This window comes from Spinacia oleracea, chromosome 6 (genome assembly GCF_020520425.1).
Source record: "Spinacia oleracea cultivar Varoflay chromosome 6, BTI_SOV_V1, whole genome shotgun sequence".
NCBI lineage: Eukaryota > Viridiplantae > Streptophyta > Magnoliopsida > Caryophyllales > Amaranthaceae > Spinacia > Spinacia oleracea.
The window spans coordinates 139362691-139376706 of NC_079492.1; positions in this window are offsets into that span (position 1 = coordinate 139362691).

The following is a 14016-nucleotide window of genomic DNA, read 5'->3' on the forward strand; positions in this document are numbered from 1 at the left end:
TATATAACAATTTGGATCAAACGAAATTCAAATCCAACAAAACCCCAATCGTTGTAGATGTGATCTGACAATGATGAATACCCTCTTTCACATCGTTGTTTGATATAACCTTCAACGAGTGTCTTTCGGTCGACAGTAATTTTGAGATTGAATTAAGTTCGATTCAAATTATTGTAGACATTGAATAGACATCAGTTTTAACACTGTACAAATCTTCATCAATTAATCAAATTTTCTGCGAAATTAAAACGATAGCCTCATTTTTTTTGACGGGTAAAACCATAGCCTCATACTCTCACAAGGAGAGAGATAAAACCCAATAAATGAGTAAAAACAAACTCTCCAATAGAGAGAGAATGGAGTTCTTATTCCAAACATGAAATTAAAAGCTAGAAAAATAAAATAAAATAAAATAAAATTAAAAGCTAGAAAAATAAAATAAAATAAAATAAAATAAGAAGGGCTTACCATCAATCTAATGGTAAAATGAATGTTGAACTTTTTCGTTCTCTAATTTTGTTTGTAAGATGAATGTTGTTTTTTTATTTCTTCTGTCACCAAGAGGATCTCTAATAGTACGCTAATTGCTAAATTAATTTGTCATGCCACAAAATATTTCAAACTATTTTCTTTCCTAACTACTAGGGTTAACAAATTTCAAGATTTGTCGATTGATTTAGCATTAGTACCTTGATTGGCTGATGATCGAGGTATAAATGCAATTATGCAATGACACCTTTTAGTATATTTGGATTCAACTATTAATTGTGGAATATTAGAGCAAACTCATGCATCAATGGTACTCTTACAATCTCTCCTATTTTGTAATTTTTTATTATTATAAAAATCTCTCCAATTTTGTTTGTTTGTTTGTTTGGAGTTTCTTGAAATGAGTAAAGCTCTGTTTTTCTGATCTTCTTTTGGCTAAACTGAACTGAATTAACTTGAATTAAATGGAGCTGAACTAAATTGAACTGAATGAATAATAATAATAATAATAATAATAATAATAATGATAATAAATAAATAAATAAAGAAGAAGATTACAATATAATTAATAGTAATATTTAATATTATAATAATAATAATAATAATAATAATAATAAATAAGATCGTTAAATAAGAAGATAAGTATAATGTCGTTCTTTTGAACTGAACTGAATGAAGTTGAACTAAACTGAACTGAAACTAAGTACAAAAGAACAGGCCTATATAAGCCTATAGTCTTGATTGTATTGGACTACCGCCTAGCTAGTGTAATAGAAATCGCCCTATACCTATGAAGATTTTTTCTTCGTTTTTCACTTATGATTTGTTTGGTTAGTATAGGAAGGGAAGGAAAAGAAAATGAAATATCTTTTACTGTTCATTGTTTAATTTGATGATATGAAGTGTAAGGGGGAAAAAATGGAAAATTAGTTGACAAATTATAATTTTCAATTTCCTCCCCAAAACCTCCACTTGTACCAACTTGGGAAGGAAAGGAAAGGAAAGGAAAGGAAAATATATCGTATACTTTTTATAAAAGGCCCTTTTTTTTGGTGAAAAACAGTGACTATTTAATTACTTAAAATGTACGCATACATATGAAGTTTGTTCAACTAGCTCCACTCCTTGTGAAGGTCAAAATGCAGGCACATATCGTCCAATTACTACGAAGCAAGCATGCTTTCAAAAGACCCTTCATTTCAAATTTATTCCCTTTCTTTTTTTTTCTTTTTTTTTTTACGGGATTATTCCCTTTCTTTTCTATCAAATCTTGTACTATTAGTTTTTAACCAAATTATTTTCTTATATTTTACTTTTTGGAGTTAAGGTTTGATGCGGTTTAAACTAAACTCTGAACAACCATACCTATAAGATGTTATGTTCTCCCTTTCTTTCATAAGTATACGATGATTATCATTTATGAAAGTTCCACAAATATTGTATTATTCCCTTTACGGAAATTCAATATTTGTGATACTGAATGGGTACTTCTCTCTCTACCAATTGACTGTTGGTTCAGTGTTGATTGAGGCTGGATTTGGTAGGGAGAACTCGTATTCGATCCCCCGCAACAACAATTGGGTGGGGGACTGGAACTTATCCGCCCAGAACTCATCTCGAATTCGAATTAGCCCTAAGGACGATTCGGGTGCTAACACCAAAAACAAAAAAGGTACTTCTCTCAAATTTGTGATGTACTACGTATGCAGTATGCATGACTAATTGGCTAGCCCTTATTCAATATTGTGGAGTACTGGACTCTCTCATCTGTTGGGCCTGTTGGCCCAAATCAATCATTGGACGGTTAGCCTGTGCTTGTTACTGCTTTTTCCTATGTCGTTTTTATTAACAAAAGCATAAAGATTAGGGATGTCAGTGGGGCGGGTTTCGCGGGAGATCCGCCTCACATCCACCCCAAGTAGGCGTGGATGGAGGTAGGTTTGGCGGGTGATGGGACGGGGATGGGTATAAAAATCGTACCCGCCATGGGTGATGGGGCGGGTGTGAATTTTGTGTTGAACCCGCCCCATCCCCGCCCGCCCCGCCCCATCCCCACTCGTCCCGCCCCATCCCCACTCGCCCCGCTTCATACCCGCCATGGGTGATGGGGTGAGTTTGGATTTATTTGCATCTTTAGGTGATAATATAAATTTAGGTGAGATTTTTATGTTTTTTGTTTGGATTTTTTTGTTATGACGAGTATTTTTTCGATTATATAGGTTACTTTAGTCATAAGGTTTTTTTTTCTATAGTTAACTTTTATTACTCTGTATATATGGCAAATGTTTGCTAAATAAGAAAAATTAGGCGGGTATTAGCGCGGGTATGAAACGGGGATAAGACGGGGATGGATATCCAGTTGGGTGGCGGGGCGGGGATGGATTTTAGCTTACACCCGTTGGGGCGGGGATGGGGATGAATTTTGTACCCGCCATGGGTGATGGGGCGGGGATGGGGATGAAAATTTTAGGTGGGGATGGGGATGGAGGGACCTATATCCGCATCCGCCCCGCCCCATTGACATCCCTAATAAAGATTATTATCCACTTGAAATCTCCTTCTTTAGAAAATCAAGCCATTCGATGGTGAAAAAGTGAGGTTAGGCTCCAACTCTACCTCGTGGACTATGGACAATAGTATACAATGTTTATCGTGCACCAAAAGAATAAATGTGAATTGATTATTCTAATAAAAAAACCATGAGATATATCAATTTATTTTTCATTATTGCTATATATTTTCAAATTCTGCTTATGGTATGCTAGCTAGGTAGATAAGAGGTAATACATATGAAATGGAATCTAACATTTTACTAACTACTCCCTCCGTCTCATTTTATTCTTTACGCTTTCCGTTTCTAGTGTCCCATTTTAATCTTTACATTTAGAATATTTCCTTTTATATTGTATCATAAGTGTCCTCATTATTTTCTGAAAAATTGTATAATGATTATTTTAATTAATTAAAATCATTGGGAAGCTAAACTTTTTACATTTTCGCATTGTGTTGATTATAGCATCATCATTTCATGCATACTAGTAGTTTAGTGTTGCTGCTTTCCTAATGCTGTTGTTTTACTGCTGATGCTGCTTTGTCAGCACACAGTCAGCAAGTTAGTTATAAGTTTGTTATAACAAACTTTAGAAGAATCTAGATCCCTAAGCTGTAATAATTATTGGATCATCAAATACAGAAAATCAGAAACTAAATTCTGCTTTCTTCTTCTTCTCTCAATCAATACTTTTCTATTCTGTTTCGTTTTTCTTCATGGTATCAGAGCAGGATCAAGGATCCTTGGCTCAATTTTTCTGAAAATTCCGCAAAACTGTTATCAGTTATGTTTTTGTTTGTTGTCAAATTGATCAATCGATTCTGGTGATTGTTCACTGGATTTGTGGTATTCTTTTTGATTCTGGATTTGTTTTTCCATTGGTTTCTGAATTTGTGTTGATCATCTTGATCAAAACTGCTGATATTGATCAAAACTGCTGATAATGGCTGCTGGTGATGAGAATGTTAACACCAATTCACACAGAGATCTTCCACCTAATCAAGATCCAACTAGCATATATTACATACATCCATCTGATGCTAATTCAGTACAACTGGTTTCATTCAAGTTCAATGGTGAAGAAGGATTCACTAGCTGGAAAAGATCGATGCTATTAGCTCTATCAGCAAAGAACAAAATTGGATTTGTTGATGGAAGCTACATGAAGCCAGATGCTGGAACAGTAGAATGCAAAGCTTGGGAAAGGTGCAATGATTTGGTATGCTCTCTGATCCTAGGCAATCTGAATGAGGTAATTGCTAAGAGTGTTATGTTTCTCAAATCTGCAAGAGATGTTTGGCTTGATTTAGAGGATAGATTTGGATTTGCTTCTTTGGCTCAAATTTATTCACTCGAACAAAAATTAGCTGAAATAGCACAGGGAAACAAGTTTGTGTCTGAATTTTTTTTACTGAAATCAAGTCTATATGGGATGCAATTGAAGAGGCTCATCCTTTGCCTTATTGCACCTGCAACAATTGCACTTGTAATGTGACCAAGAAATTTTTCCAAAGACAACGGGAAAAAATGGTCATGCAGTTCATGATGAAGCTCAATGATCAGTTTGCTACAATTAGAGGCAATGTACTTATGGTGCCTACTTTGCCAAAGGTTTCTGAAGCCTACAGGTTGTTTGCTCAAGAAGAAAGACACAAAGAGTTGTCTCAGGCTAGTAATCAAGTGGAAACATTGGCATTTGCAGCTGAAAAGAGAAGATTCAGTGGAGATCACTGGAACAATAACAACAAGAGCTACAAGACTCAGCAGACAGGATTTCAATCTGGTTTTCAGAAAACTGGAACTAATACAAGATATGGTAAACCAGGATCCAACTATTATTGCACTCATTGCCAAATCCAGGGTCACAGTGTGGAGAGATGCTTCAAGATCCATGGTTATCCACCTAGTTTTAAGACTAGGGACAACAAAACAGCTGCTATTTCTTTTGGAGGTGATTCTAATGAAGGAGAAACAACATTGCCACAATCTGAAACTAGTCCAGTGATTACTATGGAACAATATCAGTAGCTCATGGATATGATGGCTAAGCAACAACAGAGTGCAGGAACTGGAACAAACTCAGCTATGATGGCAGGTAATATCTGTTTACTGTCTCATACAAACTCTAAGTGGCTTTTAGACAGTGGTGCTTCAGACCATTATTGCTATGACCTGACACAGTTTACTAGTTATGAAGCTGTTAAGAAACAAAACACCTACATAACTATACCTGATGGGAGTAAAATAGCTGTCACTCATATTGGTTCAGTAACTCTTAATGATGACATAACCCTAAATAATGTGTTGTATGTACCAGATTTTAAGTACAACTTAATATCTGTGCACAAATTATGTCAGGATTTGGATTGTGAGATTCACTTTACTCATGACAAGTGTTTTGTTTGCTGTCAGCAAGGGAGGTTGATTCCTCTTGGTGATGTGAAGTCAGGCTTATACAATTTGGCAGAAAAGAAGTTGGGAGAAGCTAATTCTGTGCAGACACACACATCTAGTGTAGCTTGTCTTTCTACTGTAGACAATGCCAAGTTGTGGCACTTAAGACTTAGTTATTTACCTTTCAATAGGTTGAAACTAATAAACCCTAGCTGTGTGATCACACCTTGTTTACAGGATACTATCTTTCAAGTATGTCCTGCTGCTAAACAGACTAGACTTAGCTTTCCTTCTAGTAGCATTAAGTCAACTAGTCCTTTTGATCTCATACACATACTGAAGGAAATAATGCCCTTGGTCCAAGTATGCATTCAATGTTAAGTCTAATAAATGCGGTTCAGTATTAATTAACAAGTTAATAATTCAGTGAGATCAAGTGAGCTGAATGCCTAGCTAGAGGCCGCTTCAGTTCAAGTGGAATTAATGATATTAATCCACAGCTTACTCTTGACTGAACCCGTAGGGTCACACAAATAGTACGTAAACGGATCAAGTATTTAATGGCATTAAATACTCCATCTATGGATATTCGGAATCGACGGATCTTGGTTTCAGTGGGAGCTGAGATCGTCACAGGCAAGAAAAGAATACTCCGGAAACGATGATATTGCCGGAAACGGAAATATGGATCGTATCGGAAATGTAAATATTATCCAAGTCGTAGATGTTGCCGGAAACGGAAACATGGTACGTATCGGAAAATATTATCGGAAATAGAAATATTGCCGGAATCGGAAACATTGCCGGAAACGGAAATATTGTCTGAATCGGAAATATTATCGGAATCGGAAAATAATTCCGGAAACGGAAATATTAAATATTTGTTCGAAACGGAAATTAATTCCGGAATCGGAAATGTTAAATATTGTTCGTATCGGAAATGAATTCCGGAATCGGAAAATTAATCGGAAGCGCGTCGTACGAATTAGCATCGGACGAGCTTGCGAGACGAAGGCCCAGCACGAAGCCAGGCCCACGTCCAGCAAGGGAAACGCGCGCCACAACACGCCAGCCCAAGGCTGCGCCAGGCCCACCGCAAGGCAGGCCCAGCGCGCGCCCAAGGCTGCGGCAGTCGTGGGCTGCGTTGCTCCGGCTGTGCGCGCGCGCGCATGGCGCCCCTCGTGGGCTGCTGTGCGTGCGTGTGTGTTTGTGTTCACATACGAAACCTAAAACGTACAGGATTCGTTTAATGATTAAATTCCTAATCCTATTTGATAAATTAATTAAATAAGAGTTTCACTAGGATTCTAATTTAATTAATTCGTATCCTAGTAGGATTCCAATTCTCTTTCCATACCCCTATAAATATGTGGCCTGGGTTCACAATTTATAACGAGTTTTCAAGTATTCAAAGTGAGTTTTTGAGAGAAAATTCAGTCACATACCTTGCCTAAAAGTGCCGAAATTATTAGTACCTTAAGGGCGATTCTAGTTGGTCAATCTTAAGGCGGATCCGGACGTGCTGTGGACTATCTACGGAGGGACGACACTTGGAGTCCTAAAGACTTGTTCTTGTTCGGTTCGGGCGCAACTAGGGAAGGCACGCAACAAAGAGTATGCATCTAAACTATGCTATATGATTATGTGTAAATAATATGTATTCCTGGCTAAATGGTTTTTCCGCATGATTTATGAATTGTCATATGTATCATAACCTTACAGTGGTATCACGAGCCTCTTATTATTTTCATAATCTAAATTGCATGAACATGGTTAAATATTACAAATTTGCAAGAATTAAAAGGGGTGATTAATTTTCGTAATTGTTAATTAATTGCAAATTGCGTTTATTTAATTATACGTACGCAGTTTTTCGGCAGTTTCTTCGTTACTCATCCAAATCGAGTGATTTTTGTGTCAATTCCGCATGTAAAAGGCATTCTAAAATTTTGACAAAAATATTGTTTTCCTGCCGAACCCAGAATTCTCAAATTCGAAGCCTAACTATGACTTTTCGAAGGTTTTAGTTTTTCGAATGCAAAATTTCGTAAATTTAAAATGTTAAATTAAATATTTGCGATTCTTGTTGATAAATCTTGAATTTTTGATTGACCTACTGTATATGTTTAACAAGTTTGAATGCCTAGCTTTGTTAATTATGCAATCTAATTTGTAATTATGATTAATTTGTTGAAAATTAGAATAATTTAGAATTAATTTGATTTTCATAATTAATTATAATTTAATTAGATACCTATGATTAAAAACCACCATAAAAATTGTAAATTTATGATAAATTTTAAATTTTTATGACCTAGGCTTGAATCCATGTTAATCGGAAATCAATTGAATAATAAATTTTCGATTTTTTCGCCCTAAAATTATGAAATTAATATTATTTATTATTTTGTCATTAATTTTAAATATAAAATTTTAAATTTTATGCGATTCGTTCGTAAAACTTGCACGCACAAAGCAATGGACGCTACGTGTAACCCTTAAGGGGTGTTGTATAATGCGGGCATGTGACGACGAGCAAGGGAGCTCGTCGCCCATGCGGCACGAATGCAATGAGCAAGGCCATGGTGCACGAGCACAAGGCAGTAGCCCTGCCTTGCGTCGTGGGCTATGAGCGATGGACGAATGGGCAATGGGCGAAGGCAAGGCAAGGCAGTCGCGTGTGGGCAGCAAGCGAGCTGCGCCACAACGCGCACTGCCTCGCGCAAGCGCGCGCAGCGAGCGCAAGCTCGCGTGCCACGAGTGCTGCGCCCAGCGTCGATGCCTCGCGCAGCGAGCGCTGGCTCGCACAAAGCAAGCGCTGGCGAGCGCGCGCAGCGAGCGCTGGCGAGCGAACGCAGCGAGCGATGGCTCGCGTGCATCGAGCGCTGGCGCGCGCGCAGCGAGCACAAGCTCGCGTGGAGCCTTGCGAAGGAAAGCAGCAGCAGCTATGCGACGCAGCGCATGGGCTGCGCGCACATGGCCAGCGATGGCTGTGTGCGTGTGGCCCATGGGTGTGCGATGCGTAGGGTGTTTGCGTTGCGATTAGATCGTTTTGAATGTTTAATTTGAAATTTTCAGTTTACGTAATTTTAATTAATTTTAAAATTAATAATTTAAATTATTTTCTTGGATTTTAATTTTGAATATTGTAATTATAATAAATTTATTTATTCTAATTATTTTACTAAAATTAAAATCATGAATTAATTTAAATACGACTGAAATTAAATTAAACTTTTGGATTTAATTATAAATTTATATGAGCTTTAAATTTTAATTAAATTTGTATGTTTCCGGTTAGACTAGAAATACATTTTTATGTTTAAAATTAGTAAAGCATATGAATTTATTGGTTTGAGTGGGAGCCCTTTTTAGTCATAAACTCTTGATTAGGTCTACAAATCCTTAAGGTTAAAAAAACTTGATTAGAATTAATAAGGACTGAATAATTGGTAGATTATTGGTGCCCTTGATTAATTGCTGCAAATGTTTACGTGATGCATAATGTGTTTTACTAACCAGCTATGTGGGCCATTCATGATAATGAATGGGTGAATGGTATATATTGTATATGTACTGTTTTGCAGGTTATGAAGTGACTAGTATGGCCCAAATAGGATAGAAAATAGTGCGTACCATTAATTTGAATGTAATTGGTCTAAAGTACCAAAGTTGTTTTTCAATTCAAATATGGTCTGCGTACCATCAAATAGTTGTAATTAGTTTTAATTATAGCTTATCCTATTTGAAGAAAATGGTGCCTCCCACGGAGATTTTCAAGACGGACTTTGAAGTTAAAGCTTCAAGATGAAGTCGGGCCATACTAGATCACATTTATCTTATGCATGTTTTAAGTTATTTATTGCTTTTAAATATGTCTTAAAATGCATGAGATCTAGAGCTTGATTATGTTGCATGATTAAGGATTTTAGTTCACTTAAAATCTAACCAACATAGTAAGAGCCTTAAGTTCCAAACTTAAAAATTGAGTTATAAGGTGCCATGCCAAAATATACACTTGCTTGGATATCCTTTACATCAATCTAGTAATAGTTTTCGCTCAGCGAGGTGTTACTTATTGGTCCTAAAGGGGCAAGGTACACAAATAATTGTGAGTACATGTTAGTTTTGGTGAAACTCAACGATGTAAGTAAGGAGTCCTTTTATGTCGTGGCAAAATCGATAGGTTTACCTAATAAGTTCTTAGACGTACCTATCAACCAAGAATAGTTTCTAGACTATTAGCAAAAGGCTTTTGCTTACCTAAGATGTTTTAGGATTAAGTCGACAAACTGTGCTTAGTTCTTCAATGATTTTAGGATCTTGGAATCATTTTATTCACACCTGCCGGAACACATAACTTGAATAAAATGCTTAATAAACATTGAATTATGCATGTGTGCTAGAATTTAAGTTTATTAAGAGAAACTGTGAATGGTTATTTATTTGTTTATTCTTTTCAATTGTAGTTTTTAATATGGCAAACAACAATCAAAACATCATCATAGGTTCTGAGCTTATGGTCAAGCTGAACCTGGCAAATTTTCTTGAATGGGAAGCTAAGCTAGTTGAAATAGTCAAACTCAATGGACTTGAGTATGTACTGTCACATCCCATGCCAAGCTACTATGCCAGAGACATGACCCCTGAGAGATTTTACGCCTGGGATGCGGATCTCAAAAAGGTTATGAGTCTCATGCTGAACAATATCCCTGATGATTGGGCTAGAAGGTTTGTAGCCTATGAACCTTTTACGCTCATCAAGAATCTGAGGGATATCTGTCGTGGAAGCACAGAGGACAGGGACCTGAACGTCCATGAGTTGATTGAATCAATGTCTGGTCTAAAGGTTAGTTCTCCCAACAGGTGTTATAGGATGGAGGTCCAAGAAACACATGTTCAGCTCCTTCGCACTAAACAGAGGGTAGGCGTCCCACTGAGGTTCCATGTGGATCTTATGCGTTCATACTTTGATCGCCTAAGTCTACTAGGAACACCAATAAGCGAAAGGATGGCAGTCTCTATCTTGCTCAATTCACTACACAGTGGGTTTGGTCGCTTCAAGCAACTATACCTAAGTGAACCAAGAGAAGAAACAGTTGCAGAATTTGTTCACCTTGTCAGAAAGGCTGAAATAATATTGGACTGTGAAGCCAAAGATTTACTCAAGGCTAGAAGGAGACCGTTCAAGAAAGGTGGAAAGTCCAAGGGCAATGCTAAATCAAAGCAGGACAAATCCACATCAAGCTGTCTTTATTGTGATGGAATAGGCCATTACAAAAGAGAATGTCCAAAGCTAAAGGAAGATCAGAAGAACGGAACAGTCGTTCCATCTTCAGGTATTTTCGTTATAGACTGTATACTTGCTAATTCAACTTCTTGGGTATTAGATACAGGTTGTGGCTCACACTTATGTTTCAATCCACAGGGACTAAGAAGAAGTAGAAAGTTAAGCAAGGGTGAAGTCGACCTACGAGTGGGAAATGGAGCACGGATTGCTGCATTAGCTGTAGGAACATACTATTTGTCGTTGCCCTCCGGGCTAGTTTTGGAACTGGAAGAGTGTTTCCATGTTCCAAGTCTTACTAAAAACATCATTTCAGTTTCTTGCTTAGATGCTAAGGGATTTTCCTTTTTAATAAAAGACAATAGTTGTTCGTTTTATTTTAAAGAGATGTTTTATGGATCTGCTAGATTAGTCAATGGACTTTATTTATTAGATCACGACAAACAAGTATATAACATAAATACCAAAAAGGCCAAAAAGGATGATTCAGATCTCACCTATCTGTGGCATTGTCGATTAGGCCATATAAACTTGAAACGCTTAGAAAGACTTCAAAAGGAAGGAATTCTAGAACCATTTGACTTAGAGGATTATGGTAAATGCGAATCATGTTTACTTGGCAAAATGACAAAGCAACCTTTCTCTAAAGTTGGAGAAAGAGCAAATGAACTATTGGGTTTAATCCATACAGATGTATGTGGACCAATGAGTACAAATGCTAGAGGTGGTTTCAGCTACTTTATCACTTTCACTGACGACATCAGTAGATATGGTTATGTCTACCTAATGAAGCATAAGTCTGAATCCTTTGACAAATTCAAGGAATTTCAGAGTGAAGTAGAGAATCAATTAGGCAAGAAGATTAAGGCACTGCGGTCTGATAGAGGCGGTGAATATCTGAGCTATGAATTTGATGACCATCTGAAAGAATGTGGAATTCTATCAGAATTGACTCCTCCTGGAACACCACAATGGAACGGTGTGTCAGAACGGAGGAACAGAACCTTGCTAGACATAGTCAGGTCAATGATGGGTCAGGCCAAACTTCCATTAGAATTTTGGGGACATGCACTAAATACAGCTGCACTCACTATAAATAGAGCTCCGTCTAAAGCTGTCGAAAAGACTCCATACGAATTATGGTTTGGAAAGCCTCCAAATGTGTATTTTCTTAAGATTTGGGGATGTGAAGTATACGTCAAACGATTAATTTCAGACAAACTTCATCCAAAATTTGACAAATGTATCCTTGTGGGCTATCCAAAGGAAACAAAGGGGTATTACTTCTACAATACATCTGAGAACAAAGTGTTTGTTGCTCGAGATGGTGTCTTTTTGGAGAAAGATCACATTTCCAAAATGACAAGTGGGAGAAAAGTAGACCTCGAAGAAATTCGAGTCGAACAACAAACTCTAGAGAATGCTCAAGATGACATTCAGGATGAAACTCAGAGATCTTTAGAAGAATCTGGTGAGAATCATGGTCAATCTAGAAATGTTACTTCGCGTAGATCGCAAAGATATAGATCTCAACCGGAAAGGTACTTAGGTATTTTGACGAACGAGAGCTATGACGTTCTATTACTTGAAAGTGATGAACCTGCGACTTACAAACAAGCTATGACGAGCCCTAGCTCCAAGCAATGGCAAGAAGCCATGCAATCTGAATTAGACTCCATGTCTGAAAACCAAGTATGGGATTTGGTCGATTTGCCAGATGGCTACCAAGCCATTGGAAGCAAATGGGTTTTCAAACTGAAAAAGGACAAGGATGGGAAACTTGAAGTTTTCAAAGCTAGATTGGTTGCAAAAGGTTACAGGCAAGTCCACGGTGTGGATTACGATGAAACCTTTTCACCAGTTGCAATGCTAAAGTCTATTCGGATAATGTTAGCAATCGCTGCATATTACGATTACGAAATATGGCAGATGGATGTCAAAACTGCTTTCTTAAACGGCGTTTTAACAGAAACTGTGTTTATGACACAACCTGAAGGTTTTGAGGATCCAAAGAATGCTAAAAAGGTATGCAAGCTAAAGAAGTCAATCTACGGATTGAAGCAGGCATCCAGGAGCTGGAATATACGTTTTGATGAAGCAGTCAGTGACTTTGGTTTCATCAAGAACGAAGACGGATCTTGTGTATACAAGAAGGTCAGTGGGAGCAAAATTGCTTTCCTAGTATTATATGTCGACGACATATTACTTATCGGAAATGACATTCCTATGTTGAACTCTGTCAAGATTTGGCTTGGGAAATGTTTTTCGATGAAAGATCTAGGAGAAGCACAGTACATATTGGGCATCAAGATTTACAGAGATAGATCTAAAAAGATGATTGGACTTAGTCAAAACACTTATATCAATAAGGTGCTTGATAGGTTCAAGATGGCGGACTCCAAGCGAGGCTACCTACCCATGTCTCATGGAATGACTCTAAGCAAGAATCAGTGCCCAAAAACACTTGATGAGCGTAGACGAATGAATGGGATTCCATATGCATCATTGATTGGTTCAATAATGTATGCTATGATATGTACACGCCCGGATATTGCGTACGCACTCAGTGCTACGAGCAGATACCAGTCAGACCCAGGAGAGGCGCATTGGACTGCTGCCAAGAATAATCTGAAGTACCTGAAAAGGCGCAAAGATGACTTCCTGGTCTATGGTGGAGATGATGAATTAATTGTTAAAGGCTATACAGACGCAAGTTTCCAAACCGACAAAGATGATTTCAGATCACAGTCTGGGTTTGTCTTCTGCCTCAACGGAGGAGCAGTAAGCTGGAAAAGTGCTAAGAAAAGCACCATTGCGGATTCTACAACTGAAGCGGAGTACATTGCTGCACATGAAGCAGCAAAGGAAGCTATATGGCTAAGGAAGTTCATAGGTGAACTTGGTGTAGTCCCCTCCATTAAAGGACCAATAGCCCTGTATTGTGATAATAACGGAGCTATTGCACAGGCAAAGGAGCCTAGACACCACCAGAGAGTCAAGCATGTACTTCGTAGATTTCACCTTCTACGAGAGTTCGTTGAAAGAAAAGAAGTCGAGATAAGAAAAATTGGAACTGATGACAACATATCAGATCCATTGACTAAACCTCTGCCGCAGGCGAAGCACAACTCGCACACTGCAGCTATGGGAATCAAGCATATTGGAGAATGGCTTTGATGTCTCTGTTTAATGTTTTAAAGTTTTAGAGTTTAAATCTTTGTAAAACATTATTGGTTAATCATTCACAATAAATGAAGAGAATTCATTTTTCCATTTAATTTGTGGTTTATTAAAT